The sequence below is a fragment of the Pleurodeles waltl genome, chromosome 3_1 (genome assembly GCF_031143425.1).
Source record: "Pleurodeles waltl isolate 20211129_DDA chromosome 3_1, aPleWal1.hap1.20221129, whole genome shotgun sequence".
Classification (NCBI taxonomy): Eukaryota; Metazoa; Chordata; class Amphibia; order Caudata; family Salamandridae; genus Pleurodeles; species Pleurodeles waltl.
Window position 1 is genome coordinate 1,733,083,604 of NC_090440.1, and position 26,221 is coordinate 1,733,109,824.

The following is a 26,221-nucleotide window of genomic DNA, read 5'->3' on the forward strand; positions in this document are numbered from 1 at the left end:
ATCAGGTGTTTTTATATTATCTCTACTTCTGAGATTATATCTATTCTACAGGGTCTCCATACGGAGATTCTCCCCTTTCTTTTTTAGGAATTTTTTGCTTTTTATCCCAGCGTTTCTTATTACCCTCAGGTGCTTGCTTAGGGGAATTTTTACTCGATTTACCCTGGAATTGTGGTTTTTGTGGTCTGGCCCCTAGACTATCTCGACCAATACTTGAATAGGTCTCTGCGATTAGTTTAGGCAGCTCTCGTTCCTGATAATGTTGCAGAACGCCACGAAGCTGCATGCGCACTGCAAGCGCCACCACTTCCCCTGTAAGATTACTTAAAATGATTGAGGATACTGTGGCAAAATTGCCCATCAATTGCATCCCTAAATCTAGGGCTGGTGCAGCCCCGTATTCATCTTGAATTTCTTTTAACACCTCAGGTAAATTGGCAAGTGTCGGTGTTCCATTTGCGGTTGTATAGAGTGCGGCAAACACTGTGCCCCAGGTATTACAGTTATCTACTGTAGGGACCATCCAAAAGGGCAAGCACATTGTTAATATTCTATGTTTATCCTGAGGTCCCGTATGGGTAAATACTGCCTCCAGCGTGTTAATCTTTTGTGCTAACCAAAATGGAGTTTCCTCTTGTTTGACAGGTACTTTACCCATAATCGAATGTACAGTCACAGGATTTATACCTGACGTTGCTTCATGTGGATGTGCTGGAGCAGCATGTGCTGGGTTTGTATTTAATGTTTGCATTACATATTGTACTAATCGTCTATATATCGCTGTTAGTTCAGTATATAAACGACGAACCTCAGCTACCGCTAAATTTGCAACCGCAGGATGTGGTGTATAAGTGGCCAATAGAGGCCAGGTAGGACCGTCATTACTTAGAGGATCTAACCTTACTGGCAATATTGTGTGTAGTAGGGCACCATCAAGCCAATTATTATGTTCTTGATAAGATAGAGGTATTTCTAAATATGCGTATGCTCTGCATTTGCGCGTGTATATTGGTGAAATGTATTAGTGTTCCCATCAACTGCTGGAAATGTGACCCACTAATAAAAAAGTTCTGTTCTATAAGCTGCGTGGGCATCCACTACAAATGTGAGTAGACCCCCCCCCTGGGCCGTTAGGCCATTTGCTAATAAATGTGTAGTTAGAGGTTATCTCATATTAACCGCTATTTGTATCTGCTGTGGATTCGCCATGGTAGTGACTCTATAAGTTCAGAGAAGGCCCACCAAATAGGGCTTTCCTTTTAAGGTTCAAGCTTGAACAACCTCCAGCGGCAAATAGGATAGCCTACGCAGCAGGGGTGGGAATCCTCAGTACCACGGACGTCTCCTTATGTGGTATTGAGGCGTCAGTATATAAAATGAGACAGAGATACTCCGGAGGACACGAAAATTAGAGCCTGACCAAACGTTGGCAGCGCCATGTCGCATAGGCTCTCAATATTTTAATGAGACTACTGGATTTTGAGCAGCAGAATCGTCCGTGGTGCGGGAGACTGAGTCTAATCCACTGCGGGTGACACCTGTAGCTCTAATTCGGGTTTTGCTCTGGCTAACTAGCAGTGCCTCATCTCTACCAAAGGATAGTAATGATTGGGCAGCCAAGCGCATGACATACTAGGTTTCTCAGGGAAGTCGTGGACACTCAGGTCGCATCCGGTTCTCTCATTTACAATTCGGTCTCATATATAAACAACAAACAGAGGTAGTAGATGTTTCAATAATGAGTTTAATAAAATGACTGCATTTTAGATAGCAAAGCGTGAGCTGCAATAACCAGGATGACACAACATGACAGTATTAAAATTGTGATGAGAAGAATGAAGCATGAAAACAACACTATCATATTGGCACTATGATTAATGGATTATTTCCTATCTAAGTTATAATTTGAACACAGCATGTTAAGCTCTAGTTCTGCCTTTCAAGTTACCCTGGGAAGACATCAATCAGCATACAGTTGTGGTTCCCTGGCTGGAATCTCCCTCTAACGTGTAAGGGACAAGGAAGTGTTTACATAATAACACAGCTGATGTTCTGAGAAAATGTCCCTACGTAAGGATGTGTATTTTCTACAAATGTTGGAGACAAAATTTCTACCACTTTCACCAGCAATGTACCGAGTTATACCCTTGAATGAAGCACAGAGTGATCAAGAATGTCTTGTTTGAGAACAGAGTGCTGGCCTAGGCAAAAAGTTAGATAGATGAAAATAAACAAGACCGTAAAAATGGTTACTGTAATAATAATGATAAAGTGAAGCTGAATAAAATATATCTAGATTAAAGTGCACAGCGGCCTAGTATGTTAAAATAACGTGCATGGAGCTGTAACTAAAATGGCTACACAACAAATATGCTCCTCATTTAGGTCCATACCTTATTTATGAGAAACGGATAATTTCACTGAAGTGGAAGCTCACAAAAGAGTCAATGGACATTCAGGAAAAGAAGGGAAAGAATAACAACCTAGATAGTGTTAAGAAAAAAAAAACTGGAAAATTAAGGAGCTTTTGTAGGTTACCAGTTAGAAAACAGTTCAGGTGTCAAATGCTATGAAAATGTTGTTCTCAAAGTACTCTTTCATTTACCATATGTTGTAAATGGAATTCAGCAAAAAACAAGTAACAGATTGTGTTTTGCACTATATTATTTGCTCCAACATTTATTCAGTGAAAGGACTGTAATCCATTTGGCTTCAAGCATTCGAGAACTTGCAGATACATGTAGTGGATCTGAAGTATTTACTCTCAAAAGTCAACAGGATGCACATGAATTTATAATGGTCATACTTGGAGTATTAGAAATAGAAGAAGTAAATATTGAAAAGTTATTTGGACTCACTTACAAATAAAGCCTTGACTGTGAGGATTGCTCTTTTACATCCGGTCCACAAATAAATTCTGAGCGATTTTTGTACTTAACAGTACTGGATTGCAAAACAGTGCCTTTTGACAGATTGATTAAAAATGCAAATCAAAACATGACATGCCCAAATTATAGATCAGATTTTGTGTCTACGTTTCATCTACAAAGAGGTGGAAAATACCATATACTAGTGTTACTGTAATGAAGAGGAGATGGATCTCAATTAGCATATGAAATTACAAACTGAAAGCTGGAAATATTTAAATTTCTGGAAAAACCTATACTACTATAGCTATTATTTTTCACAAAGGAGTTAATATAACATCTGGACGCTAAACTGTCTATTTGGAGAGTGAAACTGGAAGGACGGAATTCAATGACAGTGACCTTATATTGAAACCAAAACTACCTTTCAAACTACAAAATTCTTATGTTTTGTTTTTTCAACCAAAATTACAAGAAGTAAATCTGAAAAAACAAATGTATAATTTCCTTCTAAGTGCATCACCAGTGTTTTAGACATCATTCGGCCTACCAGGGGTGATATCTTTAGAAAGTTCTCCAAAATGAAAGAATACTTTTATCTACCATGAAGGAGTTCATATAACATCTAGACACAGCACTGTCTCACTAAAGAGTGAGACTGGATGGATACAATGGAATAATTCCAACATGAAACAGATTCTAATGCAGCCATTCAAAGTACAAACTTTCAGTTTTTCTTACACCAAATTAACTTCTATGAAATATTTTGTGTACAAAACATTATATATGGCATTTCATCTACGAGGATCATCAGTGTTTTAGACATCAGTCAGCCTCTCAGGGGTGATGCCTTCAAAAACATCTACAAAACAGAAATCTCATTTATGTGTTACTATTATACCAGGTATACTAATAAGAGAATTACGTTTTGGACACAATTGAAAAGATTAGTTTACAAATTGTATGTAAAACAATTCATTGTCTGTGGTGAGTGCAAAGCATAGTGTCACTTATTTGCAGTGATATACTTTTCAGATTTTTTTCTACAATCTATGTGATTGTTCTTTCCCCACTGTTCTGTGATGAATCTTTATACGAAGCAACATTTAAGTTGTTTCAGTATAAAAGCTGAGAACAGAAAAAAAGGAAAATTAAATGTTTAATGTATTGTGATATAATGTTACAGCACAAGCAGTGTGTTCTGTTCAGTTTTATAAATATAATACAAATGTATGTTCTTTTGCTATTTCTACAGTGGTTGAAGTGATATTTCTTCAGATGTGTCATCACACTTGTACTACAACGTAAGTATTTCTTGAGGTAGTCCTGAGATGGGTCTTCTCATAGAAAGAGTTTTCAACTGTTTACTGTCAAGTATACATGTACTTAGCTATACACCTACTAAGGGAATCCAAGATGGGGTGACTTGTGGGGCACTGACCAGGTTCTGCTACCCAGAATCCTTTGCAAAATGTGGCCAAAGAAACACTTTTTCCTCTCATTTCGGTGACAAAGTTCTGGAATCAGAGAGGATCCACAAATGTCCTTCCAGCCAGCATTTCCAAAGTCTCCTGATAAAAATAGTACCTCACTTTTGTGGTTAGGCCTAGCGCCCGCGACAGGAAATGCCCCAAAACACAACGTGGACACATCACATTTTCACTAAGAAAACAGAGCTGTTTTTTGCAAAGTGCCTAGCTGGGGAATTTGGCCTCTAGCTCAGCCAGCACCTAGGGAAACCTAGCAAACCTGTGCAGTTTTAAAAATGAGGCACCTAGAGGAATCCAAGATGGGGTGACTTGTGGGGATCTGACCGGATTCTGTTACCCAGAATCCGTTGCAAACCTCAAAATTTGGCCAAAAAAACACTTTTTAAGCTCATTTCGCTGACAGAAAGTTTTGGAATCTGAGAGGAGCCACAAATTTCCTTCCACCCAGCGGTTCCCCAAGTTTCCAGATAAAAATGGTACCTCACTTGTGGGGGGTAGGCCTAGCGCCCGCGACAGGAAATGCCCCAAAACACAACATGGACACATCACATTTTCTCAAAGAAAACAGAGCTGTTTTTTGCAAAGTGCCTAGCTGTGGATTTTGGCCTCTAGCTCAGCTGGGACCTAGGGAAACCGAGCAAACCTGTGCAGTTTTGAAAACTAGACACCTAAGGGAATCCAAGATGGGGTGACTTGTGGGGCTCTGACCAGGTTGTGTTACCCAGAATCCTTTGCAAACCTCAACATTTGGCCAAAGAAACCCTTTTGCCTCTCATTTCAGTGACAGAAAGTTCTGGAATCAGAGAGGAGCCACAAAATTCCTTCCACCCAGAATTCCCCCAAGTCTCCCGATAAAAACGGTACCTCACTTTTGTGGGTAGGCCTACTGCCCCGAAAGGAAATGCCCCAAAACACTATCTGGGCACATCAAAATCCTCAAATACAAAACTACTTGTTTTTGCGGGGGCACCTGTGTTTTTGGTCCTGGGCTCAGCAGCCATCTAGGGAAACCCACCAAACCCAGACATTTCTGAAAAATAGACACCCGAGGGAGTCCAGGGAAGTGTGACTTGCGTGGATCCCCCAATGTTTTCTTACCCAGAATCCTCAGCAAACCTCAAATTTAGCTAATAAATCACATTTTTTCCCACATTTCTGTGTCGGATCACCGCACCAGGACAAATTTCCTACCACCCAATGCTCCCCTCAGTCTCCCGGTAAAAATTATACCTCACTTGTGTAGGTGGGCCAAGTGCATGTGACAGGGAAGAACCAAAAATGTCAAAATTGAAGGGAACCAAGTCGGGTCCAAAAGGGAAGTTTGAAAAAAAACACATTTTTAGGCTGACAAGTGCAGCAGAATTTTTACCGGTATAGATGAGACCATGCTGGGTGGTAGGAATTTGGTGGATTCCTGCAGATTCCGGAAGGTTCCTTCACAAAAATGTGAGAAAAATGTGTGATTTCCAGCAAAGTTGGAGGTTTGGGGGGCATTGTGGGTAAGAAAATGGTGCGGGGTGCATGTCAAACACACCACCCTGGAAACACCCAGATGTTTAGTTTTCAAATGTGTCTAGGTCTTGTGGATTTATCTAAATGACAGCGTCCCAAAGTCCATATTGCAGCCCTCACCATTCCAAGTGGGATGATTTTGAGAGTTAGCCAAGCTATCATGGCCCAAATTTAAAACCAAAATTTAAAACAATCAAATGTCCTCTTGCTTGCTGTGGGATAAGATGTTTTGGTGTGCAAGGGAGAGTTGAAAGACTGTTACCCCCTTCAGTTGGGGTGGGGGGCATAACCAGGCCCATACTGGTTGGTAGCCACCACCCCACTATTTTTTTTTTTTATTCCCTGCCATCTAGTAGACTTTCTGGTGTCTAGTGGCCGTTTCAGAAGACGGATCGCTTCACGATCCGGCTTCTGAAATGCTCTGCGATAGTTCAAATGGAAGGAAATTCCTTTCCTTTCCTTTGAAGCTTCTCAGGCCCCCCTGCTGAGCATTTCTCTTCCGGTTCCAGCGCAATGGGGAGGTGGCCTCTGATGAGGTCAGCGTGCGATCGCGGGCTGACGTCATCAGACGCCACTGGGGGGGTTTAGGGTGGTAGGGGTTGGAAGGGAAAGGGCTTCCTCTTCCATCCCTGCCTCTTAAGCTCACGGAGGGAGTGCTAGCGCTTCCTCCGAGCTCCAGGCCGAGCATGCAATGGTTCCGTCCTCGGCACAGTAGCACTGAAGCGGTTAAGCAAGAAAATTGCCACTTTCAAAAAGTGGCATTTTCAAGCCGACAATCTAAAAAATCAACTTTACCAAAAGATGTATTGTTAAATTGTGAGTTCAGAGAAGCGAAACTCCACATCTCTATCTGCTCCTATTGGGAAACTACACTTAAAAGATACCTAAAGGCAATCCTCATGTTAACCTATTGGAGAGATAGGCCTTACAATAGTGAAAAACAAATTTGGCAATATTTTACTATCAGGACATGTAAAACCCACCAGTTCATGACCAAACTCATGGGCCTACCTAGGGCCTACCTTAGGGGAGACTTACATGTTTTAAAAGGGAGGGGTTGGGCCTGGGCCTGGCAAGTGGGGACACTTGTCAGGTCAAAGTGACAGCACAAAACTACACACACAGAGACTGCAATGACAGTTCTGAAACTGTTTACAGGGCTCCTTATGTGGGTGGCACACTCAGTGCTGCAGGCCCACTAGTAGCATTTGATTTTCTGGCCCTGGGCACACATGGTGCACTATACTAGTAACTTACTAGTAAATCAAATGTGCCAAACGAGGAAAACCAATTACCAGTATCATTTAGACAGAGAACATATGTACTTTAGCACTGGTTAGTAGTGGTAAAGTGCCCAGAGCCCTAAAGCCAACAAAAACAGGTCAGAAAAAACAGGAGGAAGGCGGCAAAAAGTTTGGGGGTGACCCTGCAAAAAGGGCCAGGTCCAACTCTTCCCCATCCAGCCACTTTCACATTCAATCACCCATACAGTCTTTCACACTCCCAGTAAGTGACTTGAATACAAGCTTATAGCACAAGTTGATCACTCACACAGCCACTCACACAGTCACTCACTCATACAACAGTTCACATACCCTCACTCACCAATACAGTCACTCACACTCCCATTCAGTCACTCATGCAGCCACTCACACCATAAGTCGCTCACACCCACAGCCACTCATACAGTCACTCCCTCATACAGCAATTCATTCACCCAGTCACTCACTCATATGATCATTTACACTGCTAGTCAGTCACCCATACAGCTGCTCAAGCCCCAAGTCAACCACTCATAGAGAAGTTCACGCCCTCTCTCGTTCAGTCATACAATTACTCACACATCTAATCACTTGTATAGCCAGACACACTCCCAGTCCCTCACTAATATAGCCACTCACACTTCCAGACACTCACCCATACCAGTCATTCACTCGTTCACAGAGCCACTCACTCTACTAGTCACTCAATCACACAGATGTTTACACCCCAATCACTAACCACTGACACACCCAGTCACTCACTTATACAAACTTTTGCCCACCTACTCACTCACTCTTATAAGCACTAACACATCCAGTCACTCGCCTGTACAGCCACTCACACACCCCCCCATTCACCCATACAGCCAGACACACATCCAGTCCCTCACTTATACAGACACTCGCCCAGCCAGTCACTCACCCATACAGGCACTATCACACCCAGTCACTGACTCATACAGGTACTCATACACCCAGTCACTCACCCATACAGTCAGTCACACTTCACTCACTCGCTCATACAGCCACTGACACTCCCACTCAGTCACTTATACAGTCGTTCACAAATCCAGTCACTCACTCATACAACAGCTCACACACCCAGTTAGTCACTCACACAGGAACTCGCACACCCAGTCACTAACCCATACAGCCACTCACACTCCCAGACACACAGTTATGAAGCTAGTTATATTCTGAGTCACTCACCCAAACATCCACTCTCACTTCCACTCACTGACTCATACAGACACTCTCACTCCCACTAATTCAGTCACACAACCAGACACACATTGAGTCATTCACTCATACAAACAACTAATACACACAGTGGCTAACATATATGGCACTCACTCTCCCATCCACTCACACTCTCAGCCACTTTCTCACTCACTCTTGTAGCCACTAACACACCCACTCACACACCCACAATGTCGCTCATGCAAATGCACATAGATGAATTAATTTACTCATACACCTATTAACACAGCCACTCACTAAATCATACAGCAACACAAACAGACACTGACTTGCTCTTAGGGCCACTTACACACCCAGTCACTCACACATACAAGCGGACACATTCGCACTCATTCATTCATACAGACAGTTACACAAACACTAACTCAATGATACAGACACATACGCACCCACCCACTCACTCACTTACACAGAAAATCATACAACCAATCATGCATTCATACAGGCACTCACACACCCAATATTTGTCTCATACAGCCTTTCTTCCTCATACATACACATATACAGTTTATCTGTTTTGAACCAAAAAAGGCGATTATAGTTTCTTTTTTTTCAGAACTTTTGTTCTCACTTACTAAACTTCTGCACTTTGTATGTTATTTTCTTAAATAAAATGATAACTAGAAAAAAACTTTCTCAGGAGAAACTCAAAACCAGGGTAACAAGAAGTATGAATAAAAAAAAAGTTATGATATTTCACTGCCTCCAACAACACAATAACATACTGCTCACCTACAGTGAATACCCTCTTACAATCCAAACAAAAAGGTCCTACTCTCCTCAGTTCTGGAGATGTTTCAGGCAGTTGTCTCCAATCCACTGGGAATTCTCTCTCCTGCAGCATGTGTTGTTGCAGTAGAGGATGATGCTTCACCAGCACTTCTCTCTCTGTGTGTTCTTGACAGTTGCCTTTGATTGTAGATTTTCAAATGGGAGAACACTTTTGTTGTCCCACGAGAATATTTTTTGAAGTGCCCCTAGAAAGAGTAAAAATAAGGAGCACTTAACGTACATTGTAACAGTCTTTTCCCCCAGGAGGGGATGGTGAAAAAAAAAGCGATGAACTGCCTCTTGGGAGCAGGCTCTTCATTGGAAGAGCTTCCATCCTAAGGGCATAGCTCCTGGTCCTCACTTTCTCCAGATGCCATTTTATGTAAGAATTTAAATAGAAAAAGGAGTGATAACAGTACAAAATACATGAGATCTAGCAATAACCTTCCAATATCAGCACTGGTACTGTGTAAGAGAAAACTGGGTGTGCACTTCCTTTAAAGATAACTGAAAAGTGTCTCTTCCAATCAAAAAGCTATCTTGCATATTCGTGATATTTGCAAACACCGACATAATTGTGAATAACGGCACCACTGCGAAAATGGGAACTAGTATAAAAAAGTTTTCCATAGTAAAATTACTTACAGAATTACAAGTTTATACATCATATTAGTAAAATACTGATCTTAAACATTAACTATAAGATGTGTATGTATCGGTTTTATACTTTTTGAAAAACGCACCATATTTGTGAATATTTATGTGAAGGCAATATATACGTGACACAACATTTTGCCACGAATTCGCAAATGATTTTTAAAAAGCAAAATAAAATACTTTGACACACCACTAAATAAACTTCTCAATACAATATTTTTCATCCTGAAACATTTCACAACAATATATCATATATTAAGACTTCAAAACAGGAAAATGTTCTAGGAGACCCACCTGATACACATTCCTGGCATGAATCACCTTCCAACATATTTCTCACAATAATAAATACCTTACTAAATTTGCAAGCACTTGCCTTTCCCTCCTTTCCACTGATTTCTCCTAACTTTCAGCCAGTGCTTAATTTGTAAATAAAAATGTGCCAGTACTTAAAGCCCTCGCCTTAAATATGCGGCTGCTGCAATCAAATGTGTGAACACAGAATTCTCAGGCAGCATAATCCTGAAGTCATCTCGGGCCTCTTAAATCCATTTACAGCCACTTCCTGCCCCTTCAACTCACTCCTGCAGATTTCTGCTTTCTCCCTTTGTGGCGCTTTTTTGTTTTTCTCTTTCTCCATCTTTCCCATATGTGTTTTTTGCTCGCAGTAAATGCCTGAGGCAGAAAATTAAGCACCAGCCCTCAAAAATAAGTGCAGGTGCTCCGCACCAGAAACAACAAGCACAAATTAAGCACTGCTTTCAGCCCTGTTTTATGCATGCTTACTGCGTGCCTTTACCCTCCCTCTCAACCCCGTTTTGTGAATGCCTGTTCCTTGACTTTCCCTCCTTGTCACTGCTTTCTCCTTGCTTTGTGCCCTAATTTGTTGCATTTTATTCCTCTTTGCTTTATTCTTCCTCTTACCCCAATTTTGTGTGTGCCTGCTGCATGCCTTTCTCTCCTTTTCAATTCTTTCCTGTAACGATCAGTCCCAATTTGTGCATCCCTTTCCGTCCGTCGCACAGGTTTTGCAGACACTTTATTGATGCACAGAAGTATCATCACATCTCCAAAAAGAACGAAGTACTCCATAAGTACAATAGCGTAGGCTGCAGGACCTGGCACATGCACTCCCTGTGGCCAACCCCCATCGCACAAGGCCAAAGGCAAAACAAAAAACTCTTTTCATATGGAAGCTAGGTTATAACTATAACTACCTACTGGCGACTGCCAGTATGTTATATATACGTACATGTTATTTCCCTTAGAGATTTTAGATGCCACTACAGCCTAAACCACCAAATGAAATTACACCAAATTTGGTAGAAATCTAGATCTGGGTCCAAAAGGATCTCTTTATGTTATTTAGTTCAAATCTGTTTAGTAGTTTTTGAGTTAATAGAGTGAAAAAAATATGTGTATCTTTGGATGGCGATCATCTGCGGATCCATGAGCTAAAGCAAGGCCCTCATTGGCTGGCCACAACCAGAGAGAAATGTTGCAGCCACTATTTCTTTATTGACTCTGTCCGGGGTGAAATAAACAGTAAAAGTGATATAAGAGGTCAGGATAGATGTATCCTGACCCCATGGGACTGATAGAGGGGTCTCTGAGATACAGGAAATTGACCCAAAACTTTTTTTAGGGCATAAGATGACCAACGGATCCACCCCAGCACTCAGCGCGGCCCCCTGTGAAAATCCACAGATTCATACCTCAGTGAAAAAAATACACACTCTCTCACCAAACTCTGCCGTGCATGGCCTTCACCCGTGTGCAGTTTGAGGTTGGGTGCATGTGAGATGTTGGCCGCAGGGCCTGGCCAAATGCCAGGCCCTGTGGCCAATTCCCTCACCACACACAGCCAAAGGCCATGCACGGCAGTGGTTGGATTATCGTATAGTAATTAGTATTACTTTATGTTTAAAAAAACATAGAAATTCACTGCAAAAAACAAAGGTTATATGGATGTTACATATATATTACCCAGTGACGGTCACCTCTGGGTAGTTGTAGTTAGGTCAGTTGTTCCATGAGGAAAGCGTTTTTTGTGTTGGTTTGTTTGGCAAATCTACACACAACTTTACAAAAAGGTGCTACTTTTTGACTAGTTTGTGCTTGTAGAGTTTCAGGGTTATCTGTCAAGCTGGGGTTGAGAAGAAAGAGGGATCACAAAACATGAAATCCACATGGATTTTCCATATACTTCTTTAAGAAGGGCTACAGCAAAAACTGCTGAACAGAATTACGCCAAATTTGTCAGGATGCTAGATCTTGCAGATTGTGCTTTTGAGATATGGTGTGATGTTTTAAAAAATAAAGTGTTCTGATTTGCCCATAGAGCATTTTTCCTTTGAGCCAATTCGCTCCCGCAAGGGTCAGACTTCCCAGGGAGCGAGCACTCTGAGTGGTTACCAGGAACATGAGAAAAATGTTGCTGACTGCCATTACAGGACTCCGGGACCTAGGGCCAGATGTAGCAATGTAAGAATTTGCGATTCTGAAATTGTGAGTCGGTGCGACTCGCAATTTCAGAATCGCAATGATGCAGAACGGTGTCTCAGACACTGTCTGCATCTCGCTATGGGGTCGCAAAGACGCACCTCATAAATATTAATGAGGTGGGTCGCATTTTGCGACCCCATAGCGAGTACCTGCTCTCACAGGGATGGTGGCCTGCTGAAGTCAGCAGACCTCCATGTCTGTGACTGCTTTTTCAATAAAGCAGTTTTTTAAAATTTGTTTTGCAGCCTGTTTTCCTTAAAGGAAAACGAGTTGCAAAATAAAAAAAAATAACGAAACCATTTGGTTTAGTTTTTTCAGAGTAGGCAGTGGCCAATTGGACCACTGCCTTCTCTGAAAAAACCTTGTGGGAAACATTCACATGGGGACCCCTTCCCTTTTGCGAATGAGTTACCACCAGTGTGACACTGGTGGTAACTGCGAATTGCTTTGCGACCGCTTTGCGACCGCATTCGCGGTCACAAAGCAATTCTGCATTGCGATGCGAGTCGCAAATAGGAAGGGAACACCCCTTCCTATTTGCGAGTCGCAGTCACAATTTGCAAGTCGGTACCGACTCGCAAATTGTGAATGTGCATCGCAGAAGGCTGTTTGCATGGCGCAAACTGCGATTTTTGCAGTTTGCAGCATGCAAACAGCTTACTACTTCTGGCCCCTACTCCTTTATCCTCAACAAATTAAAAAATATATATATAAGGGGGTAAGGTAGGAATACTCTGGTACCTTAGGCCCCATGGGGAGGAACCAAAGGGACCCCCTGACTGGGGCCAAACACAAAAAGAATAGTATATTTAAAGTTTTTAACATATATAGGCCCTCATTATGACATTGGCAGTAAATCCCACTCACTGCCATTGTGACTGCTGCCAACATACCGCGGCGGCGGTGGATATCCGTTCACCATATTATGACACACACACACCAATTTGTCACTATTCAGCCACAGACGCAAGTACGCCACACCAAAGGTCAGTCATTAACTGGCAGTATCAAAACCCACACCGTTACGCCAACAGAACAATGCCAACCACATTATGACCCACGAATCACCATGGTGGACATTCAATGGTGGTAAACCATTGGTGGTACATACCGCTGCGCTCAAAATACACACACCCAAACAAAACAACACCACATTGGACAAATCAAACTACACACACCTGACACATACACACAGCACACCTCCACACCCACACACCCACACCACTATAAAACACCTACCCACATTACCCACAACCTTGTACCATTATAAACCGTTGGCACAAGACAGATACCACGACTACAGACAAAACCAGAGCCACACACCACCTATACCTATACACCAGCCACTCACCCCACATCACACACCCCAACACATTACCCTACACACCCTCACCTTCACAACTCACATAATACCCATGGCACCACAAAGACACCCCTGATTCTCAGAGTCGAAGCTAAGGGTCATGGTGGAGGAAAACATCCGTGTAGAGCCTCAGCTATTTGGAGCCCAGGTGCAGCAGATATCCATTGCATAGGAAGATGGAGCTATGGTGGAGAATAGTGGACAGGGTCAACGCCGTGGGATAGCACCCAAGAACTAGGGATGACATCAGGAAGTGGTGGAACAACCTACAGGGGAAGGTATGTTCCATTGCAGCAAGATACCACCTCACTGTACAGAGGAATGGCAGTGGACCCCCACCTCCTCCCCACAACTAACAACATGGGAGGAGCATGTCTTGGCCATCATGCGTCCTGAGGGCCTGGCCAGAGTAGCAGGAGGACTGGAATCTGATAAGTCAACTCTATACTACTATCACCCCCCTACCTGCATGCCACCACATAACCCCACCCTCACCCTCACTCCCATCACTCCATCACCTCACACACCCCCCGCCATCACATCTCACTCATCCCAATGTCAAGCCCTGCATGCACCACCAATGCATGGACACCAGTCAAAGACCTGCATGGACACTTATCACTACAGCATGCACATGAGAGAGAACTAATCATCGAACCATACACCAACGTACACAAGTGAAAGATGCCAGTGCAAATATAAGCAAAGTGGGCAACCCACTGATGCACAATGTGTCACACACACAAACAACAACACTGCATTTACATCCCCACAGGCACAGCCAATATCAGCGGCAAAGAGGTGCCAGAACTATCCAGTCCCCCCACAGAAGAAGCCTACAGTGATGACAGCAACTCTGGTCGCCTGGATCTGGATGACCAACCTGGCCCATCAGGGACCTCTGGAAAGCTGGTTACCCAGGCCCAGTCACACATCACCACAGAGCGTTCCCCCATCTGGAAACACCACCACAGCACCCACCCAGCGTACCCATACTCTGTCCCCAGGACAAACCAATCAGCATTGTGTCCACCACTACAGGGACCCCAGGGCACACCTCATACCCAAGACCATCAAGGACCTGGGGTCACTGGCAGTAGGCACACGATTCAGGGGACAGAGGCACAGAACAACAGGGAAACTGGGAGGACTGCTGTGCACCAGGGGGAGGACAGGCCTAGGGAACCGACTCTCTAGATACCAAGATTCCCAGGATATGCTGGGCCAGATCCTGGACAACATGCACAATAACAGGCGGCTGCAGGTGGGACAGTACCATGAGATCAGGGAGCACTTGCAGGCCATCAACACCACCCTGGTCTCCATAGCAGGGGTGCTGGCAGACATGGCCAACATTATGAGGGAGACAGTCTCACACCAGCGGGTCCCTGCCACTAGCCAGACATCTGAACTGCCTTCCACCTCTGCTGCCCCTAGTGGACAAGAGGCCCCGCCACAGGACCAACTGGCCACCAGCACCCCTCCCACTGCAGAGGGAGAACCACCCAGCAAACATTCCCTTTGATTCAGGTAGAAGTCAGAGACACTTGCCACACCCCGCCAGGAAATGAGACTCTCCTGATTGTCGCCCTTGTGTCCCACTCTGTCACCCTGTCAACCTTGAACTGCCATTGCTCCCCTTCCTATGTCCCCTTGGACAATGCACCTGTGATACAAATAGGATGAAACAATACCCTGGACTTTCCTCCATCATCACCCCATCCCATTGCACTTCCCCCTCTTCTTCTTAGCACTTCAATAAGCACACTTTGAAAAAATAAGGAGTATGTCAAATGTTTTAAGTATGTATTCATTTAACGAGGTTCAAACATTGCAATTCAACTGTACAGTAATGTTGACATAGTAAAGACCTGTATTTGGCTGCAGTGATCCCACCAGGAGCGATAGTGGGGCACCAACATCTGCAAAATGAGTTGCCAAAGGGTACAGTGAGTGGGCATAGAAGTGGGAATTAACAGCATGCCAGTGCCATAGATAAATTAAAAAATGACAATGAAATGTGAAGTACCACTGTCTTACCTGTGTGTCATAGGAAATATTGTCGAACCACTGCAGTTCTGTTGGCCTCATCGTCATCTTCTGCCTCCGCATTGTAACTGTCCACAGGGTCCACTGCTGCCACACGGCCATCTCCAGCCTCCTCCTCCTGCAGAAAAGGCACATGGCGTCTCAAGGCAAGGTTGTGCAACATGCAGCATGCATGCATATCTGGCAGACCTTCTTGGGTGAGTAGCACAGGGTTCCACCTGTTAGATGGAGGCACCAGAAACTGGCCTTCAGGAGGCTAAAGGTACGTTTGATAATCCCTCTTGTTCGCTCATGTGCCTCATTGTAACGTTCTTTTGCCCTTGCCCTGGCATTTCCACAGTGGTCAGTAACCATGATAGGTTGGGGTAACCTGAGTCACCTGCAAATATCGAGGGACAACATTTAGCCACACACTATCCTATATGGCCCACACCATACCCATACACAAACATCTACTGGGTGGGAACCAGGGCTCACCTATTAGCCACACCCGGTGCCTCTGTGGTTGGGCCATCACATCTGGGATGCTGCTATTCCTCAGGACAAAGGCATCATGCACAGATCCTAGATACTTAGCATTGACATGGGAGATGTACTGGTCCGCCAAGCACACTGTTTGCATATTCATGGAGTGAAAACTCTTTCGATTGCTGAACACCTGCTCATTTTGCCAGGGGGGCAGGGACAAATGCAATATGTGTTCCATCAATTTCCCCAATTAAGTTGGGGATATGTCCCATTGCATGGAATCAGACTTCACTGTGGCCAAATCTTCAACCTGGGAGAAAACAAAGTAGCTGCACGTGTGTTTAATCAGGGCAGACAACATTTTTGTCAGCACTATGGAGAATATTGGCTGTGACATTCCTGCTGCCAAGCCCACTGTCACTTATAAAGAACCAGTTCCCAGGAACGTGAGCACTGATAGAACTTGCACAAGAGGGGGATCCCAGTGGGGTGACGGATAGCAGATATCAGGTCAGGCTCCAGTTGGGCACACAGCTCTGTGATTGTGACCCTGTCAAGCCTATAGGTGAGGATAATCTGCCTGTCCTCCATTGTTGCCAAGTCCACCAGGGGTCTGTACACTGGAGTATGTCTCCATATCCTATTCATCCGCAGTGGTAGCAATCTATGAGGCAAAAGAGTGAGGAGCCAATCACAAGCTGAACATTGTAGCCATAACAGTACAAAGCATGATGTTAATTTGTAATGGATAAGTGGGATTTGTCCTGTATGTCCTATTTTGAATTGTGATGCAGTTATTATCCAGGGCCTGCCCCCCCCCTGAAATGGCGTTCGCCTGTCCTGTGTGGAGGGACAGGTGGAAGTGAGGTAATTCCACTGACATTCTGTGCCATTGCAGGAGTCGGTTGTGAACCGCTGTGCAACTCCTCATTGGATAACATTGGGCCCTATGGGTTGGAGTGGCCAATGGTGATCTACGCTGGCCGTGATGGTATGCACCACCGCAGACGTGATTGCCATTTTATATCAGATTCCTCACTTGCTACCTGACCTTCAACAGGAGAGGACCTACACTACATGCACTGCTGCATGGGCCTCCAGACCAGCAGGTGAGTACACTGTGAGCACGATGCATGTGGAATGAATGCATGGAATGGTGATGTGAAGGCCTCATGTACGGGGGTGGGTGGATGTCCCCTGGGCAGCGTACAGCTTGTGTGCTGGGCCCTGTGTGTGCAGATGGAGATGTGAAGGGGTATAGTGGGCCATAAGTGTAACAGGCAGGACAGTGTGACTGATACCATTTCCTGTGCGGATTTCTTTGCAGGTCAGTGTCCATCAAAAGAAGCGTATATGGCATGCCCTCGCCAAGGACGTGCGGACCCTGGGGGTCTACGGCAGGCAGAGCACCCACTGTCAGAAACGGTGGGAGGATCTGAAATGCTGTGCATGGAAGACCGCAGAAGCCCAGCTGGGGATGGCTTCCCAACGAGGAAGGGGTGCCCGTCAAACCCTGACCCCTCTGATGGCCTACATACTGGCGGTGGCATATCCAGAGCTGGATGGGCACTTGAATGCATCACAGCAGCCAGAAGGGGGTGAGTACAGTGCCCATCATCACTACTTACGCATGGTAGGAGCGTACCCGGGTGGAGGGATGTGTGTCAGTGGGTGCCCCGAGGCCAGGGCTGACATTGCAGAGTAGGTCCCATGTTGGGCAGGGTTCTGAAGTGAAATTCCTGCTACCCAGCTTGTAGGCATCCTCAACTGGTCAAGGCTGTGTGGGTCTAAGGTGTGCTGCATTTGGCGGTATGTGCCCCTCCCCATGCCTTGGTGGATAGAATTATCACATGTAGTGCATTGCATAGTGCGTAGGGCTGTTCCCTGTGTGTGACGGTGATGTGTACACCAAAGGTAGTGTTGGTGCAGCCATTGACCAAGTGCATCCTTTGCCTCGTACCCCCCTTTTTCTTTTGTCATCCTGTCCTTATGTGCATTACCATCATCTGGCAGAGGAGCAGAGGCACCGGTGATGGAGGGCGAGGGGAGCACCACAGCGAAGACTGGAGGGGACAGTTCTGACACAGATTCCTCCTCTGATGGAAACTCCCTGGTGGTGGCAGACACCTCTGTGACCACCCCAGCTACAGGTATATCCACCACCCCCGTTCCACCACCGCCCTCCCAGCAGGCCCTCAGCGAGTTGTGCCTGCCTGTTCACCCAGGAGGTCGGGTATCTCCTTCGCCCTAGGCACCTCACGCCCTGCCCCACTGAGCTTTGCTGCCCTGAGTTAGGAGGCTATTGACCTCCTGAGATCCATCTCTGTTGTGCAGTCAACCATTGCGAATGCCATCCAGGGGCTGGCAGCCCAAATGCAACAGACAAATGCATTTCTGGAGGGCATTCACACTGGCTTGGCGGCCCAACAGAGATTAATCCATGTTCTGGCCTTCTATCTGATGGCAGCCATTGTCCCTGTTTCTACCGTCCCCCCTCTAACTTCCTCTTCCCAATCCCATTCCCCTCAACCCCAACCTATCCCAAGCACACAGGCAGACGAGCATGCACACAAGACAACACACAAGAGTGGCACAGGCAAACACAAGCACCACACATCATCCCACAGGCACTCACACCATCCAGATGCAGACATACCAACATCAACTGCCTCCGATGTGTCCCCCTCCTTCTCCTCCTGACCCTCCCTCACAGTTGTGTCTACACTCACACCTGCATGCACTAAATCCTCATCAACTACCAGCATCACCACCACACCTAGCAGAACACACACCTCACTTGCTGACACCTTTATAACAGCCAGGCACACGACCCCTGTGTCCTATCCCACTGTGTCTGCCCCCCTCCTAAAGTACACAAACACAAGCACTCGACAGCACCCAACAGCCATCCACCTCAAAACAGCATTCAGCCCTTGCACCTGCATCCAAACACAGCAGACAGACACCTCCAACAACCACTCCCTCTTCCTCCACTCCCAAACATTCTCCCTCTTCCTGCCCTAATCTCCTTGAGAAGCTTTTCCTCTCCACCATTGACCTCCTTCCTACCCCTCCCCCGTCCTTCACGTCTGGCCAGGGTGGCAAAAACCCAGAAAAGCACCTCAGACACCCAGTCCATGGGCCCAGTAGTCTCCACATCCACTCGTGGTGGGAAAGGATCCAGGCCACCAGCCAACCTCAAAGAAAGTGTGCCTGCCCAAGCTGCTGGATGGAAGGGCAAGGAGCCTGCCCCAGCTGCTGCCCGGAAGGGCAAAGAGCCTGCCCCAGCTGCTGGCCGGACGGGCAGAGAGCCTGCCCCAACTGCTGCCCGGAAGGGCAAAGAGCCTCCCCAAGTGCTGCAAGGATGGGCAAGGCGCCTGCAAAGCAGGCAGGAAGGACAAGGGGCCTGGTGCAGGGACTCAGACAGAGCCCCTCCACCAACCATGTTTGTGCAACTATCCGAGGCTGCAGGGGATGGGCAGGAGCTTCACTCCACCAGCACCACCACCAGTAGTGGGCAGCCGTCCGAGGCTGCAGGGGATGGGCTGGAGCCTCTCCCACCACCACTAGCAGCAGCACCACCACCGCCACCACTACTGAGCAGCTATCCAAGGCTGCAGGGGATGGGCTGGAGCCTCCCCCACCACCACCAGCAGCACCACTACCAGCAGTGGGCAGCCGTCAGAGGCTGCAGGGGATGGGCTGGAGCCTCCCCGACCAGCAGCAGCACCACCACCACCACTGAGCAGCCGTCTGAGCCACCAGCGGCTGCAGCAGCACCAGTACCAACATTGAGCAGCTGTCACCGCCGGCAGATGGTATGTAGTCCTGCCTCCACGGGCTGCTGTGCGACCTGCCCCCTGAAAATCCAGTGGGTATGACACCCAGCTGAGAGACTGTGACCTTGCACTCCCCAGGATCACGAGCACAGGGCATAATGCCCCCTCCAGAACCAGTGGGTAAGACACCCACCAACCCCAGCCTCCCCAGGATCAAGAGCACAAGTCACGATGCCCCCTCCAGAACCAGTGGGTAAGACACCCACCTACCTCAGCCTCCCCAGGATCAAGAGCACAGGGCACAATGCCCTCTCCAGAACCAGTGGGCAAGTCACCCACTTGAGAGACTGTGGCCTTGCACTCCCTAGATCAGAGCACAGGGCATGTTGCCCCCTCCTGAGCACTTGGGCAAGTCACCCACTTGAGAGACTGTGGCCTTGCACGTCCCAGGACAGAGCACAGGGCATGTTGCCCCCTCCAGTGCATGTGGGCAAGTCACCCACTTGAGAGACTGTGGCCTTGCACTCCCCAGGACTAAGCACAGGGCATGTTGCCCCCTCCAGAACCAGTGGTGTTGTTCTATCTGCCGGCTGAGGTGCCCACCTGTTCCCCACCTCCCTGAGGTGCCTGCCTATTTTCCAACTGATGTCCCTGCAGTGTTCTCTCCATGTTGGTGCAGGTGACAAGTGGGGCCTTGGACTTTGGCCTGTGGCCCTGTGGCCCATACACAATGAGGACTGGGCAGTGTCCCTTGAACTGTACATATGTAAATATGAGATTGACTATATGTATTTCTACTGTGCTGTTGTTATTGCACTTTATCACATTCCTGTAGACCTTGCATTATCCCTCAGGAGTACGGGGTAAATCTGTTTTATTACTGCAGCTGATTGTGTGTATGGTGTTGGGGTGGAGGGGTGTGTGTGTGGTGTGTGCGTGGTGTCACTCTCTTTTTTCTCCCCCCTCCCTTTTGTGCTAGGCGGCTGTACTCACCGTCGTCGTCTTTGCCAGCCTTGGTGTTTGTGGTGGAGCAGGACGTAGACTATCATCGGAAATATATGAAGTTCAGGCTCCATGGCGGCGTGGTTCTTTCCTGTGTCTCCAAAGGTGAGTCCTTTCCCTTCTGTGCAATGTTTCCGCCAGCCTTTTGATGTAGTTGGTACCGCCCCAGAAAAGGTGGTGGTTTACTGTCTCCTAATATGGTGGGCCAAACATTGACTTCCGCATGGCTGTAGGCGGCTATCGCCGTGGTGGCTGTTGTTTCCACCCTGGTGGACAGTGTGGTAAAGTGGCTGTCTATCTGAGTTCTCACCACCATGGTCATAATTTGGCAGTAGTTACCGCCAGCCTGTTGGCGGAATTACAGCCACTTTATCACCAACTGCCAGGGTTGTAATGAGGGACATAATTCTTTACAAAAAAGTCTACATTGCACCTCTGTAATATGTATAAATTACTGTGCTATAACAAAAATGAGTGCCTCTACGTGAAGTGCTGTCAGGATATACAGAATAATATATCTACATTTCTTATTTCTGGTATAGGTAGGGAAGAGCAATGAAACCTACTACTTACCTATGTCTAAGGCCTTAACACAGAACTCATTAAAAGTGTGCTGAAAATTACATAGCTGCCTTTTAAGTTTTGTTAAGACAGCCAGTAGATTATCAAATAAAGCCTATGCTGTGAGTTATCACAATATACAGAGGCACAAGAAATAACTAAGGGGGTTATTTTGACCATGGCGGTGTTCTGATCGCCAGGGTGAAGGTGGCGGTCCGACCGACAACAGGCCAGCAGTGCAGACCGCAGTATTATGACCGTGGTGGTAAACTGGCTGCAACACAGCCAGTTCACCACCTGTACCCCCAGGGTGGTCTGACTGCCGGGCCAGAGATAATCCTCTCTGACCCGGCCATCCTACAATGCCTGCCGGTCATATTATGAGTCCCCTTTCTTCCATGGATTTTGTGGTGGTAACACCGTCACGAAAATCCCTGGTGGTAAGGCTACTGGCAACAGGAATTTCCATTCCTGTTGCCAGTAGACAACTCCCCCACCCCACCCCCAACATGTAGGACTCCCCCACCCCCAATCCAAACACTAACCTCCCCACCCCGATCCAAACACTAAACCTCCCACTCCCCCGATCTATACACTAACAACCCCACCCCCCGCATACATGCACATAGACACTCACACGTACCACACATACACCCATTCACCTACACTTCCAGGCATACATACTCACACTCATCCATAAACGCATTCACTCATACATACTCATATGAATTCAGGCACGCATACACACAGACATCCAAACATGCATACACACTGACATGCAGACATGCATACACATGGACATCCAAACACGCATACACACAGACATCCAAACATGCATACTCACATCCATACAAACAGACATCCGAACACACATACTCATACGCATACACACAGACATCCAAACACGAATACTCACAAGCATACACACTGACATCCAAACATGCATACTCAAACGCATACACACAGACATGCAGGCAAGCAATCACTTCGACATTCATACATGCATTCACTGACGCATACAACCATGCATACACCACAACAGTCACAGTCACATTCACACAAGCACAGAAACATTCATACACACACGCAGACACCACACACACACACAAAACCCCCTCCCCAGTCAGACGCCAGACGTACCTTGTCCGGTGAGGAGGTCATCCAGCAGGGAACAGGAAAGGGTGCTGCCACTGCCGCCAGCGCCCCGCAAGCAGGACACCACCAGGCCATATTATGTTCTATAGTATGGCAGGCAGTGTCCTGCTGGCGGGGCGGTGCAGGTGGTAGCAACACCAGTGTGCCACCACCCGCCAGAATGGCTACTGCTGGATATCCACCCAAAGTGTGGCAGAAATCCCATAGTAACCATACTTTGGCGTGCGAAGACCGCCAGCACTGACAGTCTTCTGTCTCCCGTGGGTTTGGCGATCTTTGCAAAGTCATAATGAGGGCCTAAGTATTTTAATACTTATAACTTTTACACCACTTACAATATTTATAGCTGCTACCAAAAATTCATATTTAAGTCCTAAAACTTAGATTGCTGCCACATTACATCTACATCCGTTCACAGTACATCTACATGTGTGCTTTTACATTACGTCTGTTTCAAGTACCATGCTTCACTCTATGCCACTCCACTTTATGCCACTCCACTCTATGCCACTCCATTATACTCTATTAGACTCCATGTAACTCTACTCTGTCACCATACTATACTCCACTACACTCTACTCTACTCCACTGTATGTCATTCCATTCTATGCCACTCCACTCTACAACACTCCACTGTATGCTATTATACTCTACACAACTCCATTCTACGACCTTCCAGTCTAATCCACTCCACTAAATGCCACTCCACACTATGCCTCTCCACTATACGCCATTCCACTGTACACACTTCCACTGTACAACACTACACTACTCTGGAGTAGAGTAACATATATTAGCACAGAGTTGAAGAGAGTCTCATGCAGTGGCATAGAGTGTAGTACAGTTTTGTAGAGTGGACTTGTTTAGAGTAGAGCAGAGTGCTGCTGAGTGGTGCGGGATAGAGTGAAGTATCGTACTTTGGCATAGAATGGGATAAAATCTCATTCAGTAGAGTTGAATGGAGTGTCATAGCATAGAGTGGAGAAACGTACCATAGGTTAGAGTGGCATGTCGTAAAGTCCAGTGTTGAGGATGCGTCGTGCAGTGGAAGCGATGAGACGTCCTGAAGAGAAGATGCTTTACTCAGCAGCAGGTTTCTGGGGTGCTGGAAAGTGTGTTGCGATGTCTGTGTGGAGATGGTTGTGCAGCAGCAGTTTTGATGGATTGTGTTGGGTGAGGTGATGTACTTGTGTGAGGTGTATCACATAGAGGTTGATCCAATGGGCTGTGTTGTGCATCGGGAATGTCCTTACATGGAGATGGAACTCGCAGCAGTGTTTCTTATGGGCTGTGATGGGCGATGCAAAGTCCTTGATTAGGGAAACCCACTCAGCAGAGGTAATGCATAAATTCCGAAGGCGATGTGGGAGATGCACCACAGAGATGTTGGCTCTGTGAAATTTAAAGATGGGGTTGCAAAGCACCACCAGGCCCACTTCAAAAGGTTCTGGACTGGGGTTGCACCACTTGGGAGGGTATGAATCACAGATGGCAAAGTCCAAAGGGCTAGGTTCAAGGTATTGGAAGCTTGTTCAGTCCATGAGGTTCCTGATCAGGAGGCTAGCAAATAGCCCTTGGAGTCTCTTTAGGGTCTTGGGTTTAAAGATCAGGTCCAGTCCTCTCACCCAGGCAAGAGGGCAGCAGATTAGAACAGTGGGGCAGCAGACATTAAGAGCAGCAGTCCAGCAGAGTGTCAGTCCTTTCAGCAGCACAGCTGTTCTTCTTGCTGAAAGAGTCCCCAAGTCCAGATGTGTACTAAAGAGTTAGGCCTAAGAATCAAATATTTGAATCTGGTGTCCACTTTGAAGTAGAGAACACTTCTAGAGTTTTCTATCACCTGTGGTGTCAGACATCCCCTTCCTCACAACCTAGCCCCATATTGCTTGGGATCACAAAAGACTTGTGACAAATCCTTTGTGAGAGTGCTCAAGCAGAACCTTTGCGATATGCGTGTGCAGTAGCTTATAATGATAATTTGATAATTGAGACTTGAGGGCAGATTTATGGAAAGTGGCGCTGCACAGAGTGCAGCGCCACTTTCCCTGTGCCCCTTAGCACCCGGTTACCACCACCGTATTTAAAATACGGCGCACCATGGCGCAGGGTAGAGGGCAATAGTGTAATTTTTTATGATGCTATTGATGTACTCTGCAGGAGTAGCACCACAATATAGGCGCGACTCCTGCAGTGTACCTAGGGGCACATTCTAAAGAATGGAAGCCCTCTTTTAACGCCTGCTCATGAGCAGGCGTTAAAAGTGCCATAATAAATGGCACAAGGAAATCTCATAGATTTCCTTGTCATTTTTCCTGCTTCCCTAACGGAAGAACACCCCCTTTGCATACATTAGTCCTGGCACAGGCATAATGTGGTGCAAAGGGTTACAGTGTGGTGCAATGCATGCATTGCACCACTCTGTAAATAGGGCACAGGGATTTTGGCCTCATTGGGCCATATTAACATCAAAATAAATAACGTTAATGTGGCGCAAGGTGGCGCGAGGGGCCTAAAATATGCCCCTAAATATCCGACTTTACCATTAAAGAGGGCTTTCAATTACAAACTTTAGACACCAAACTCAACCTGTCTACCCGCTCCCAATTGGATTTTACAGTTTATTAAACGTAATAAGGAAACCCCAATGTTAGCTAATGGGAGAAGCAGGCCTTGCAGTAGTGAAAAACAAATTTAGGAGTTCTTTTTTTACCAGGATATGTAAAACTTAAAAGTAAATGTCCTACTTTTTATATACACTACACCCTGCCCTCTGGACTGCACAGGGCCTAACCTAGGGGTGACATATGTATTAAAAAGGAAGGTTTCGCCTGGCAAAAGGTTTATTTTGCCAGGTGGGTATGTGGGTTTAATAACTTCACACACCCCACAGTGACAGGCTCGTTAAGTGTTTGCAGGGCTACTTAAGTGATTGGCACAACTTATTGCAGAACATGACTTCATCCCATTAGACTACTAAACGAAAGCCATATGTATGCCATAATTTTACGAATGTAATCATTTAGGACTATACTGTGGGTTTCACTTGTTGGACTTATAGGGGGTCATTATGAACACGGCGGTAACCACCACCGTGTTTATGCTGGCGGTCTTTCTATAGACTGCCAGCCCCCTTGAGACCCCGCCGGCCTCATAAAGGACATTCTGCTGGACCAGCGGGCGTAAACACTGCTTCCGCCCGCAGGACCGGGACATTGTCGATGACTCCACATGGAGCCGTCATCAATGCCTCAGTGCGGCGGTGACCTGCACAACTGGGCACTGCACGGGGCCCTTGCACTGCCCATGCCACCGGCATGGCGGTCTGATCCGCCAAGTACACAATGACCCCCATAGTGTCAATTCAACAAATATCCTGCAAATAAAAGTGCAAATCCGAAAGTCACATTTTTCAGTTACAAGGTCTTTCTTCACCAGCTGCAGCAAAGAAAAATATACTTTCCCTCTCCTTACAGTGTGCATCTTTTCAGCCTATTACTTTATCACAGTAATTACCAGCTGGGGT

At 46.3% G+C, this 26,221-nt stretch overlaps 1 long non-coding RNA gene across 1 annotated transcript in view; it reads left to right on the top strand.

Moving 5' to 3' along the window:
- Nucleotides 1–468: 468 nt before the first annotated feature.
- The window catches only part of LOC138283413 (uncharacterized), a 122,281-nt gene continuing 96,528 nt past the window's right edge, over nucleotides 469–26,221 (top strand). The window contains exons 1-2 of the long non-coding RNA XR_011201242.1: nucleotides 469–730; nucleotides 4,123–4,171. This is a non-coding gene — a long non-coding RNA (uncharacterized lncRNA). The remainder of the gene's footprint in view (nucleotides 731–4,122; nucleotides 4,172–26,221) is intronic.